Below are 12319 nucleotides of genomic sequence, written 5' to 3'. Positions count from 1 at the left end.
GGGTTGCATAGAGTCGGACATGACTGAAGTGACTTAGCAGCAAGTGGCATGTTAATGGATGGGTTCCTCCTTTAGTGAGTTTTGATGGAATAGGTCCCATGCAGCCTGAATTATGGAGAGTATTGGCTTCTATAGCACTTGTGACTTTACATAGACCTTTAAATGAACAAAGATATATTGTATGGGCCTACATACATTCTCCCTATACCTTTTTGTTGGCCTGAAATTGGAATGATTTGGGAGTTTTTGAAGGAGAAACTGTATATAATGTCAAATGTGTGAATTGTTTTATATCAAATTGTGTTGATGGGAATGATTATAGTAATTATAAGGCTGTGATGACTATAAAGCAACCACTATATTTGATGGTTCCTGTAAAATTAGAGAGACAATGGTTTGATGATTATGCATTGAAAGTTTTGTATGAATTTAATGGCTTAATTTCTCAACCTAAGAGATTCATTGCAGCTCTGATTGTGGGAACAACTGCCTTGATTGCCATACTTGCTTCAGTTACAGTTTCTGCTGCTGCCCTGTCCAAAGAAGTGCATACTGCCTCATTTGTTGAGCAGCTGTCCAAAAATGTCTCTGTAGCTCTTACTACACAGGAAATTATAGATAGGAAAATAGAAAATAAAGTCAATGCTTTAGAAGAAGTAGTCCTTCTTACAGAACAAGAAATTACAAATTTAAAAATTAAGTTGTCTGTAAGGTGCCATGCTGAATTTAAATGGATGTGCGTTACCCCTCTACAAGTGAATGATTCCATACATTTTTGGGAACACATTAGGAATCATATTTTAGGCATCTGGAATCATTCAGATTTTAGTATTGACATTTCTAAGTTACATCAGGATATTCAGAGTATGAAGCAGGTGGAGTTTGACTAGTCCTCTCAATGGCTTTCTAATCCCCTTCTTAAAAATCTGGAGGGGTATCTTTCCCATGGATCCCTTTTTACAATAATTATTAATGCAGCCCTGTGCTTATGCCTGTTGGTTCTGATTTGTGTATTAGCCTTGTGGCTTTTCAGAATACTCAACCGAAGTGTTTCTGCTTTATCTACTGAGTTTCATACTTATGCTCCAAAAAATAAGAAAGGGGGAGATGTCAGGAGCTGCGTTAGGCATTACTGACAAAATGGAGGCACGGCCCCAATCTCCCTCCTCATCTCGCAGGCACGATCCCAGGATGAAGGGGTTAGCTCTTGTGATTCTGACTTGTTTCTTCCTTTCTTTGGTTGAGTTGGCTGGAAAGAATGTTAAGGTGCTTATTGTTTTTGAGAGGAGTATGAGAAAGCACACAGCCTTCTGCAGTTGTGCCCAGAAAATAATCCATAAAGTTAACCACTGACATTTGTTCAAGGATCTTTACAAAGAATGTTCCAGGATGAGCATGTAGGCCGCAGCTTGAGGCCATGGGGAAGGATTGTTATCTGAGGCCTGTTTGTGAGGGGAATGTTTATGGCAAAAGAAGTTTGCTGAGCTTAGGGTTTGGGAATAATTAAGAATAGCTAAAAGCCTTTTTAGGAGACAGTGAGCTTAAGATGCTAGGGGCAAACAGGATTTAGAAAGATAAGAAATAAACTGTGGAATGTATCATGAGTTACAATGTAATCACAAGTTAAGTATAGGACACATAAGAGGAAGTAGATAATAGATAGTAAAGCAGATTCTGAGAGAATCACTGAAGCAGGAACTCTGTAGGGCAACAATGATTTCTGGAGACAATAAATCTGGGTGCTGGAAACTAAAAATGTCAAACCTCTGACCTAATGCTTTTGTCAAAGTATAAAAGAAAACCTGAAGCTTGAAATAAACATGTAGTCCTGTACCTCGAGTCAGAGGCTACATCATCCCCGCCGACACCACCCACCCCTTCAGGCTGATTCCCTGGCTGCTGGAGCCGTATAGATGTTGTCTGTGTTAAAACATGTAGAGATATTTCCTGCCTGGCTCATAAAAACTCTTTTCTTGAAGGTTCACTTGGAAACTTTTCATATGGAAAAGAATTAGAAAATCCTTTTAAAGACCCAGCTATCCCAAAACTGTGCATATACCCTAAGAAAACCACAATTCTGAAAGACACATGTACCCCAGTGTTCACTGCAGCACTATTTACAATAGCCAGGACATGGAAGCAACCTATATGTCCCTCAACAGGTGAATGGATTAAGAAGTTGTGGTACTTATATGAAATGGAATATTGTGGTGGTGTGGTTTAGTCGCTAAGTCGTGTCCGACTCTTGTGGACCTGGGAACTGTAGCCTGCCAGGCTCCTCTGTCTATGGGATTCTCCAGGCAAGAATATTGGAGAGGGTTGCCATTTCCTTCTCAGCCATAGAAAGAAATGAACTTAAGTCAGTTGTAATCAAGTGGATGACTCTAGAGTGTATTATACAAAATAAAGTTAAGTCCAAAAAAAGAAAAACGAATATCATATAACACATGTATATGGAATCTTAAAAAATGGTACTGATGAACCTATTTGTAAGGTAGCAATAGAGACACAGGCATAGAGAACAGATTTGTGGACACAGTGGCATAGGGAATTCAACTTGGTGCTCTGTGACAACCTAGAGGGGTGGGATGGGGTGAGAGGTGGGAGGAAGGTTCAAGAGGGAGCAGATATATGTATACCTATGGCTGTAGGTACATTCCAGTAGCCATTAACTTAAAGTCTAGAGCAGTCTCATAAGTGCCATGGAAAAATTTAAATCTGCCATATTTTTTTCCTCAATCGAAAATGATTTATAAATTAAGATGATGTGAAATTGAAAGGGAGTGAGTAGCAAAGAGGTGTGTCATTTTTCACTATTCTAAACAGAGATATATCAACGAAGGTAACTATAGACACCAGTAGACAAAAGACAATGCTTTAGGAAAGTAAAACATAAACAGTGGAAATACTTCCACTTTTTTTGTTTGCTTCTGTGCAGGAGTTTAAAAGTTATGGAAAGGAGATTTTCTGGGACCAAGAAGCTATAGTTTACTCTTACAGGTTTAAACCTGATTTCACTGGGGTTATTATTAAATCATTGTTTGATCAGCTCTGACAAACCTGACTGTCCCATAAATGAAATGATTTAAAAATGGCTAAAGTTGAAATTATGATTAAATAAAACTACATATTTATTCTTTGAGTCCAAAATTATCTTGTTAGTGTAAAGAAGGAAATGTAGTCTATTCAAAAGGTCATTGGATTTTGCACCAAGCATTTTGACTTAAAATCTAATTCTGTCAGTTGCTGGTGGCATGATTTTGGTTAAATTTTGTGTACCCCGTGTCTCAAATTACTCCTTTTTAAACTTAATATATACATCTTATAGGATTGTCATGAATAATAAAATGATAACATACCTAAAATATCTAGTAGATTAGTTGGAACTCAAGAGTATAGGGCCTCTCTGGCAGCTCAGCAGGAAAGAATCCACTTGCAATGCAGGAGATAGATGGACTGTGATGCAGGTCAGCATGGGTTCAGACCTTGGGTCATGAAAGTCCCGTGAGAAGGAAATGGCAACTCACTCCAATATTCTTGCCTGGGAAATTCCATGGGCAGAGGAGCCTGGGTTGGTTATAGACCATGTGGTCCCAAGAGATGGGTACAACTTAGTGACCAGAACCACCACAAAGGGTATAAATTGAAACAATATAGAACAATGTGATTCTTGATACTCCAGTTGGTAAAGAATCCTCTTGTAAGGCAGGAGACCCCAGTTCAATCCCTGGGTCTGGAAGATCCCCATTAGAAGGAATAGGCTACCCACTCCAGTATTCTTGGGCTTCCCTGGTGGCTCAGCAGGTAAAGAAACTGCCTGCAGTGCGGTAGACCTGGGTTTGATCCCTGGGTTTGGAAGATCTCATGGAGAAGGGAAAGGCAACCCACTCTAATATTCTCGGCTGGAGAATTCTGAGGACTGTATAGTCTATGGGGTCGCAAAGAGTCAGGCATGACTGAATGATTTTTACTTTCAACTTTCAGAACAATGTAAAAGTAAGAAGTATCCCACCATTCTAACTGTTGCTGCTGCTGCTGCTGCTGCTGCTAAGCCGCTTCAGTCATGTCCGACTCTGTGCGACCCCATAGACCGCAGCCCACCAGGCTTCCCAGTCCCTGGGATTCTCCAGGCAAGAATACTGGAGTAGGTTGCCATTGCCTTCTCCAATGCATGAAAGTGAAAAGTGAAAGTGAAGTCGCTCAGTCGTGTCCGACTCTAGCGACCCCATGGACTGCAGCCTACCAGACTCCTCCGTCCATGGGATTTTCTAGGCAAAAGTACTGGAGTGTGGTGCCATTGCCTTCTCCTCTAACTGTTGAGTTATTAAATATTTTTACCGTGGAATTTACGTGAGATGGACGTGAGTCTGAGTGAACTCAGGGAGTTGGTGATGGACAGGGACGCCTGCTGCTGCTACGTCACTTCAGTCGTGTCCGACTCTGTGACCCCATAGACGTCAGCCCACCAGGCTCTCCTTCCCCTGGGATTCTCCAGGCAAGAACACTGGAGTGGGTTGCCATTTTCTTCTCCAATGCATGAAAATGAAAAAGGGAAAGTGAAGTCGCTCAGTCGTGTCCGACTCCCAGCGACCCCATGGACTGCAGCCCACCAGGTTCCTCCATCCATGGGATTTTCCAGGCAAGAGTACTGGAGTGGGGTGCCATTGCCTTCTCCAACAGGGAGGCCTGGCGTGCTGCAATTCATGGGGTAGCAAAGAGTCGGACACGACTGAGCGACTGAACTGAACTAAACTGAAATGTGAAAGGTGAAATTTGATTGAAATACATATTTTTTTTTAAAAAGATCATACTTTGTTTTCAGTTTTGTTTTTTTTTTAAGATTTCTTGGGAATTTCTTGCACAAACATAGAAAATATATCACTGAATTTTATGATTTGATTCCCAAATACGCCCCCCAAAATACATATTCCAAATTACCTAAATGGATGACGATTTGTTTCAAAATATATGTACCTTGGTGTTTTTTCCTATGAGAAAACAATTTTCCATAATAGTAAACTCTTCAATTGAGTATATCATCTTTAAAGACTACACTATCAACTATAAAATTATTCTAGGAAAAAAATCTTTCATACAGTGCTAAGTGTTTGACAGTATGTTTTAAGAGATTGAAAAAAATAATAACTCTTCTGCTTATCTAGGAAACACGCTAAATCTAATATGGGAATAATAGAGGAAATCAGTTATAATACATCCATCTTTAAAGAGGAGGTTCTTAAAATCAGACATTGAAGCTATGCTGAATGTGAAAATTAATGACATTTTAATCTGCTATAAAACCCCATAATGTAGCAAAAAACCCCACCCCTATTCTCCTCAGCAATTTTACCTGGATTCAGTTTCTTATTGTTTCTGCATACATTAGATGCTCCAACAGTATATCCATTTATATAATTTCTTCAACATCCACATTTTTCCTTGCTCCAGATTCTTCCTCCAAGCTTTCCCGAGGTTTGTATTTCCCTCCTATCATCCCTCCCCATTTCCTTTTTCCAATAGCTCCATTTATTCTCTCTTGATCTCAGTAACTCTTATTCTTTCTCAAAGGCTGTGCCACAATTTTTACCTCCAGAAAAATCTGCCTTACCTTCCCAAGTTACAATGATGTAATTTGTCAGACAAATTATTTTTGGAACAGTCTTAGACTCTATTGAGAGTGGAAAGGAATACAATTAATAACTACACTGGGAAAAGGAAAGTGCCATCAGACACAGATGCATGGTTATTCTATCTAAAATAGATTAGATTATTTTTAGGAAGAAAATTCTTCCCTGTTGTAAGGTGGAGGAAAATCTCCACCTTATAACACCTTATAACTCCACCAGTGAGTTATTCTAGCCTCTTTCTTCTCTGTATGCATTCTACTCAAGGAAGGTAAGAATTATTACTTGGTAAAAGTTTGAAAGAATGATGTTGGCTTAAAAGTCCCCCTTTTCCTTCCTTTCTCTGGAATTCAGCCTGCCAGGTGCAAGTTTGTAATTATCACTGCTCTAGGACATTCATAGGCAGAGTATCAAGGTCTCTTTCCTAGAGGTGACCACAGCTTTTATGACTGGGTAATTCTATCTAAATGTAGTATTCCCTTAGCAAACTCACGACAACCACACATCTTTTATCGTTACTAAAGGGATATATTTTAACTTTTATTTATTTTCTTCTTTGTTGTATTTCTCAATTAGTTCAAGAGGCAAGTAGAAAAGAGCAGTGCTAAATAGATTCCAATAATTAACTATTCTTTGTGTTCTTTTATTACTCAAAGTAGCTCTGTAATCACTTCTATTATCATTACATCTTATATATTTGACAATTATCTGATTATGTACTTGTGCCTTGAAATAGGAAAAATATTTAATTTTTAAATTCATAGTGACTAGCAATCTTACACACCCACCTAGAGTTTATATGTTGCAAGTCTGTGTCAGTATACAACTAAAAATCCATTTTCATATATAGAAAATATCTGGCATAAGGTAGTCTAGATGTAAGGCAATTTACACATAATCTCTCATTTAATTCATGTAATAATATATAAAATTACTATTATTGTTTCCATTCTATGAAAGAAGAAAGTAAATTTAGAGAGGCAAGTAACTACCCTAGTATTTATTACATAGCTGATAATCAGAGGGACATGGATTCAGCTCAGGACTATCCACCTCAATAAGTCTAAAGATTTTTTTCCTGTGTCATCTTGTGCCTTATCAATCATAGGCAAAGATTTTCCCATTGGATTTTTGCATATGAATAAAAGATTCCCCATTAATTTTGAAGGAAGGTTTTTTTTTAAAATCACATTGATGAAAGTGATAAGTTCTACAGAAGGCTAGAGTGTCTCATTGGTTCCAGAAGAGCATTATGGGATGAAGAATTTGAGAGCCAGAGATAGCATTGGAAAATTTCTGATGGTTTAATGAACAGAAAGTGTCATTTCCAGCTTTTCTGATTTGATAAAGTGCTAGAAGAAGAGATGATGCCAGATTATCTCAAGGGGATATAATGAGCCAACTTGATTAACCTTGAGGAGTCCATGGATTGCCTCTGAAGGACATGTGCACGCTAAGTCTCTTCAAATGTCTGACTCTGTGTGATCCTATGGACTGTAGCCCTTCAGGCTCCACTGTCCATGGGATTCTCCAGGTAAGAATACTGCAGTAGGTTGCCATTTCCTCCTCCAGGGGATCATCCCAGCCCAGGTATTGAACCCGAATCTCCTGAGTCTCCTACATTGGCAGGTGGGATCTTCACCGCTAGTGCCGCCTGGGAAGCCCTTATTTTTTAATCTGATAGGAAATAGTAAAAAGCTTCTATGCCTGGATACAATACCATATAATTATATCTTTACCACACAAAGTTTCTTTCTCACATCATCATTGTGCAATGCTCCTATTTAGTAAGTACCTAAGTCTTACTTTGTATAATTCAATGTACTTCAACATAATACTTATGGATTTCCTCATCTATTCTTATTACTCTATTGGACATTAGAGAATAAGGAGATAAATTTATAATCTTGCCTACAAATATTTTGTAACTCAACAAGTAATGCTAATATTAGGTCAATTAGTGCTTCAAAGAAATCCAAGCACTGCTTTGAATTTAGTTGAATGGGGAGCTGGGAGAGACTTCACAGAGGAAGTGGAATTTTGAGCTCAATTGAAGTGTGGTTAAAGCTATTATTATTGGCTATAAGAAAGGCAAAGTGGCATAAAAGTGTATGTCCCAACTAGGATTTGACAACGGGTCAGTTTGATTCGAGCAGTATTTTTCTGCAAGTATAGGGTAGGTGAAAAGTCTGTGAAGATAATTTGGACTAAGTTATAGAACTTTCATGCGAAGCACTCAATAGACTGATCTTCTCCCAGAGCAAATGTTAATGGACTGATTCTCTGAAATTTTAGTATCTGCTGAATGAGTTATCTCGGGTTAACAAATGTTAAGTGGTCTTTTCAGTGCAAAACTTCTTACCACTTTTAATGTTGTTATGTCTGTTGTGGAATTAAGGGAATCCTGGTGTTATGTGTTGTTTCCCAGTCTTATGCATTATTGTTGTGGTGAGTGATGTGAGAATAGTGTTCTTTGGAGCACACTTTGGAAAATACTTGTTTATAAAGTAAAGCCAAAAGGTTCAGATCCCCCCCCCCCCCCCGTTTTAAATAAAACAGCTTACTGAGATATAATTCACATACCATAAAATTCACCTATGTAAGAATACAAGTAAAAGATTTTAGTATAGTTGCAGAGCTGTAAATATAACACTTTCTAATTTTTCTAGTTACTTTTCAAATAACAAGAATTTATTATTTTGAGATGCATAATTTTTCACCTTTATTTCAAAGTATGTTTGTCTTTGAGTGCATGCATGCTAAGTTGCTTCAGTCGTATTTGACTTTTTGTGACCCTAAGGGCTATATAGCCCACCAGGCTTCTCTGTCCATGGGATTCTCCAGGCAAGAAAATTGCAGTGGGTTGCTATGTCCATCTCCAGCCAGGGGATCTTCCCAACAAGCAGACAGAATCCTTTTCTTCAGAATCTCCTGTATTGGCAACCAGATTCTTTACCACTAGTGCCACCTGGGAAGCTCATGTATGTCTTTGTTGTTGTTGTTTTTCAGTTGTCAGTCATGTCAGACTTTTTGTGACCCCATCTACTGCAGCATGCAAGGCCTCCCTGTCCTTTGCCATCCCAGGAGTTTGCTCAAATTCATGTCCATTGAATCAGTGTTGCCATCTAACCATCTCATCCTCTGTCATCCACTTTTCCTCCTGCCTTCAATCTTTGCCAGAATCAGGGTCTTTTCCAATCAGTCAGGTCCTATCAACAGGTGGCCAAAGTGTTGGAGTTTCAGCTTCATCATCAGTCCTTTCAAAGAATATTCAGGGTTGATTTCCTTTAGGATTGAGTAGTTTGATCTTATAACCCAAGGGACTCTCAAGAGTCTTCTGGAACACCACACTTTGAAAGCATCAATTCTTTAGCACTCAGCCTTGTTTATGGTCCAGCTCTCACATCAGTACATGACTATTGGAAAAATATAGCTTTGACTATACTGACGTTTGTCACCAAACTAATGTCTCTGCTTTTTAATACTCTGTCTAGGTTTGTCATAGCTCTTCTTCCAAGGAAAAAGCATCTTTTAATTTCATGGTGGTATTCACCATCTACTGTGATTTTGGAGTCCAAGAAAATAAAGTCTGTCACTGTTTCCACTGTTTCCCCATCTATTTGCTATGAAGTGATGGGACCGGATACCATGATCTTAGTTTTTTGAATGTTGAGCTTTAAGCCAGATTTTACAGTCTCCTCTTTCACCTTCATCAAGAGACTCTTTAGTTCCCCTTTGGTTTCTGCCATAAAGGTGGTGTCATCTGCATATCTGAAGTTATTGCTATTTCTCCCACCAATCTTGATTCCAGCTTTCACTTCATCCAGCCTGGCATTTTGCATGGTGTTTGCTGCATGTAAGTTAAATAAGCAAGGTGACAATATACAGCCTTGATGTGCTCCTTTCCTAGTTTTTTAAACAATTAATTTGTTTTAATTTGAGAATAATTACTTTACACTACTGTGAGAGGGGTTTTGCCATATGTCAACATGAATAGGACACAGGTATAAATGTTTCCCCTCTAATAAGACAGTTGTGGTTTTACTTTTCATTGTGATAATCTTCATGACATCTTCCTTATACCTATGTGTGTGTGGGCACACATGCATTTGCGTATGCAGGCACACACAAACACGTACTCTGAGGGAGCAACAGGCATCTTTCTAGCAAGGTCCCTTTGGGTTGGATCCTTACAGCCTCTGGTCCTATGATGGTGATTTACCTCCTTTTATTTTATTTGCTATCCAGCTTTTAGAGCTCTGCTCACCACCTTATTGTGACTTTAGGGCACTTGTCCATGGTTTAGCTCTAATTCCCTAAGCTTTGCAAAAGGCTTTCATTATTTTTATCTTGATCCTAATAATTCTACTCTCAGTTTGCAGGCTGTGTTACCTCTCATGAATCCCTAGTTTTAAGCCAAACTTGCCCCTGCCTTTGGGCTGATAGTGCTCTCCTTGATACACAAGCCTCCCTGAAATGGGGCTATGATGGAACCTAGCCCAGAAGGTCAGACCCTTGCTGAGGCAGATTCCAGGGTGAAAATTGAAAATTCTGTGAGAAAGGGCTCTTAGGGGTCATTATGGAATTGGGAAAGATCACAGGATATGACCTTCTATAATACCTCCCCAGGAAAAGAAGGTTCAGATTATTTGCATTTCATTTGTCTAGTATAGCAACTGCAGTTGATTTTCTAGGAAAGTTATAGTAAAATTTTGTGGGAATGCCAACTTTAGTCATACTCTTTTCATGAAAAATGAGAGGAAAACAACTCAAAAGCAAATGACACCAATAATCATAACAATAATAAAGAAAGAAGAAGGAGGAGGAGTATAATTTATTAAATCATATTCCTGGGAAGACTAAGTATTACCTATTCAGGTGTTTAAATGGCATTATTGGATCTTTTGTTCTCCACTCCCACCCTTTGTTTCTTTCTCTTTTCTTTCTTCCTTCCTCCCTTCTCTCTCCCATTCTCCCTCCATCCTCTCCCTTTCTCCCTTCTTCCCCCTCTCCTTTCCTCCTTTGTTTCTGTCTCTTTCCCCTTCTCCTTCTTCTTCCATCTATCTTCAATACATATTTCGTTCCTCAGAATGGTCTTCCTTCTCTCTCAGACTCTCCCTAAATGGTAGTCAAGCAGGATGGCACATTCTCAGACTCACATCCTCTTAGATAAGCAACTCCTACATTAACAGTCTTCCTTAGAAGCACAGCATCCTGTGGTGGTGTTAGGATGACATCTGTATTACCCAAGCCATGTACAATAGGTTTCTACTAAAGAGAGTTCAGTTACCAGAAAAAGTAGGCAAGTAATGATAGAAAAAGTAAACATACAATTATTCTCTTTCCTTACTCCCTGCAATAACCACTCTTTTTCCTCATACAAATTATTTCAAATGGGCTTTTTACTCATAGCATATTGCAACTGTTTCACACAAAACCAAATGTACTCTAACAATCTTTGCCACAATCCCAACACATGTCTAGATGTTGCCCTCAGCTCCATTTCCAGGATCAATGGGAGGTAAGCATTTCAATCAGTCTTGTCTAAATGTGGTTTCACACAGTCTATAGTTTATTCCTAAATGATTAATTTAAACTGATTCAAAGATCTTCCATGTAATCTGGGATGATAAACATGCTAACCACAGTAATAACATTTATTTAGAAGTTTAAACAAATGAAACAAGAGGCAACTTCTGCTTCAGTTATCTACTACTGCTTACAAAAGCACCCTAACACTTAGTGGATTAAAGCAATCACTTTATTATATTTCATGCTTCTGTTGATCTCGCATGTTTTCTCTCTATTGGTTGCAGTCTGATGGCAACTAATGAGGGTATCATCTGGAGGTTATTCTAAAATACTTGCTCTCTCTCCCTTTCTGTATCAGGGCACCTATTCACCTAGTCTCTTACTTATTCTTTTCACTATCTTTTTATGTGGCCTCTCCAATGGGGTAGGTAAGATTTTTACATGGAGTCTCAGGGCTTTCTAGGAGGTTCTTCCAAGCCCTCTTAAAGTTTAGGCTCAGAACTGTTACAGTATCACTTCCATGGCATTCTCTGAGTTAAAGCTAGTCACTGGGACATCTCAGATTAAACATGGACAGGACCACAAAAGGGCATGAATGTGGTTCACTGGGGAACATCATTGAAGATGGATTATAAGATAGCACTGATCTATATAATATTTCAAATTTTGTTGGGCTAAAATAACAAGGAGTAGTTTCCCAATGAGTGAAAATTGTTCCTGGTCTTCCAAGCTGTTCCAAGTTCTATATCCTGGGAGAATGTCCATATTGTTTGTCCCCTCTGAACTGGCCTCAGTGGGGCAAAAGACATATTTATTTTTTGGGGAATTCCAATACATTAAATGTCTACTTTATATTGGTGCAATTATGAATATCTAGGTCTTCACTGAACAGTTAAAAACCCTATGTTTTTTCCTGGCATTTATTGTAGTTACTAACTAGCTAATTCAATTTCTGGTTGTAACCTGGGATAGAAACATAGCCAGATACATAGTGGAGGAAGGGTTATTGAAACTGCATTTGATTTTACAGCATTTATGTTTCAATTGCAGGCCTCAGGGCTCTACCCAGTTTCTCAGTTTAAGATGTTGAAGCATAACAAATCAATCCCCCTCAAGCTACATCTGAGATGGTGGAGCAAATTACTTCTGATCAGTAAAATATT

This window comes from Bos indicus, chromosome 15 (genome assembly GCF_029378745.1).
Source record: "Bos indicus isolate NIAB-ARS_2022 breed Sahiwal x Tharparkar chromosome 15, NIAB-ARS_B.indTharparkar_mat_pri_1.0, whole genome shotgun sequence".
Taxonomy (NCBI): domain Eukaryota; kingdom Metazoa; phylum Chordata; class Mammalia; order Artiodactyla; family Bovidae; genus Bos; species Bos indicus.
Note: the sequence above shows the minus strand (reverse complement) of the source record.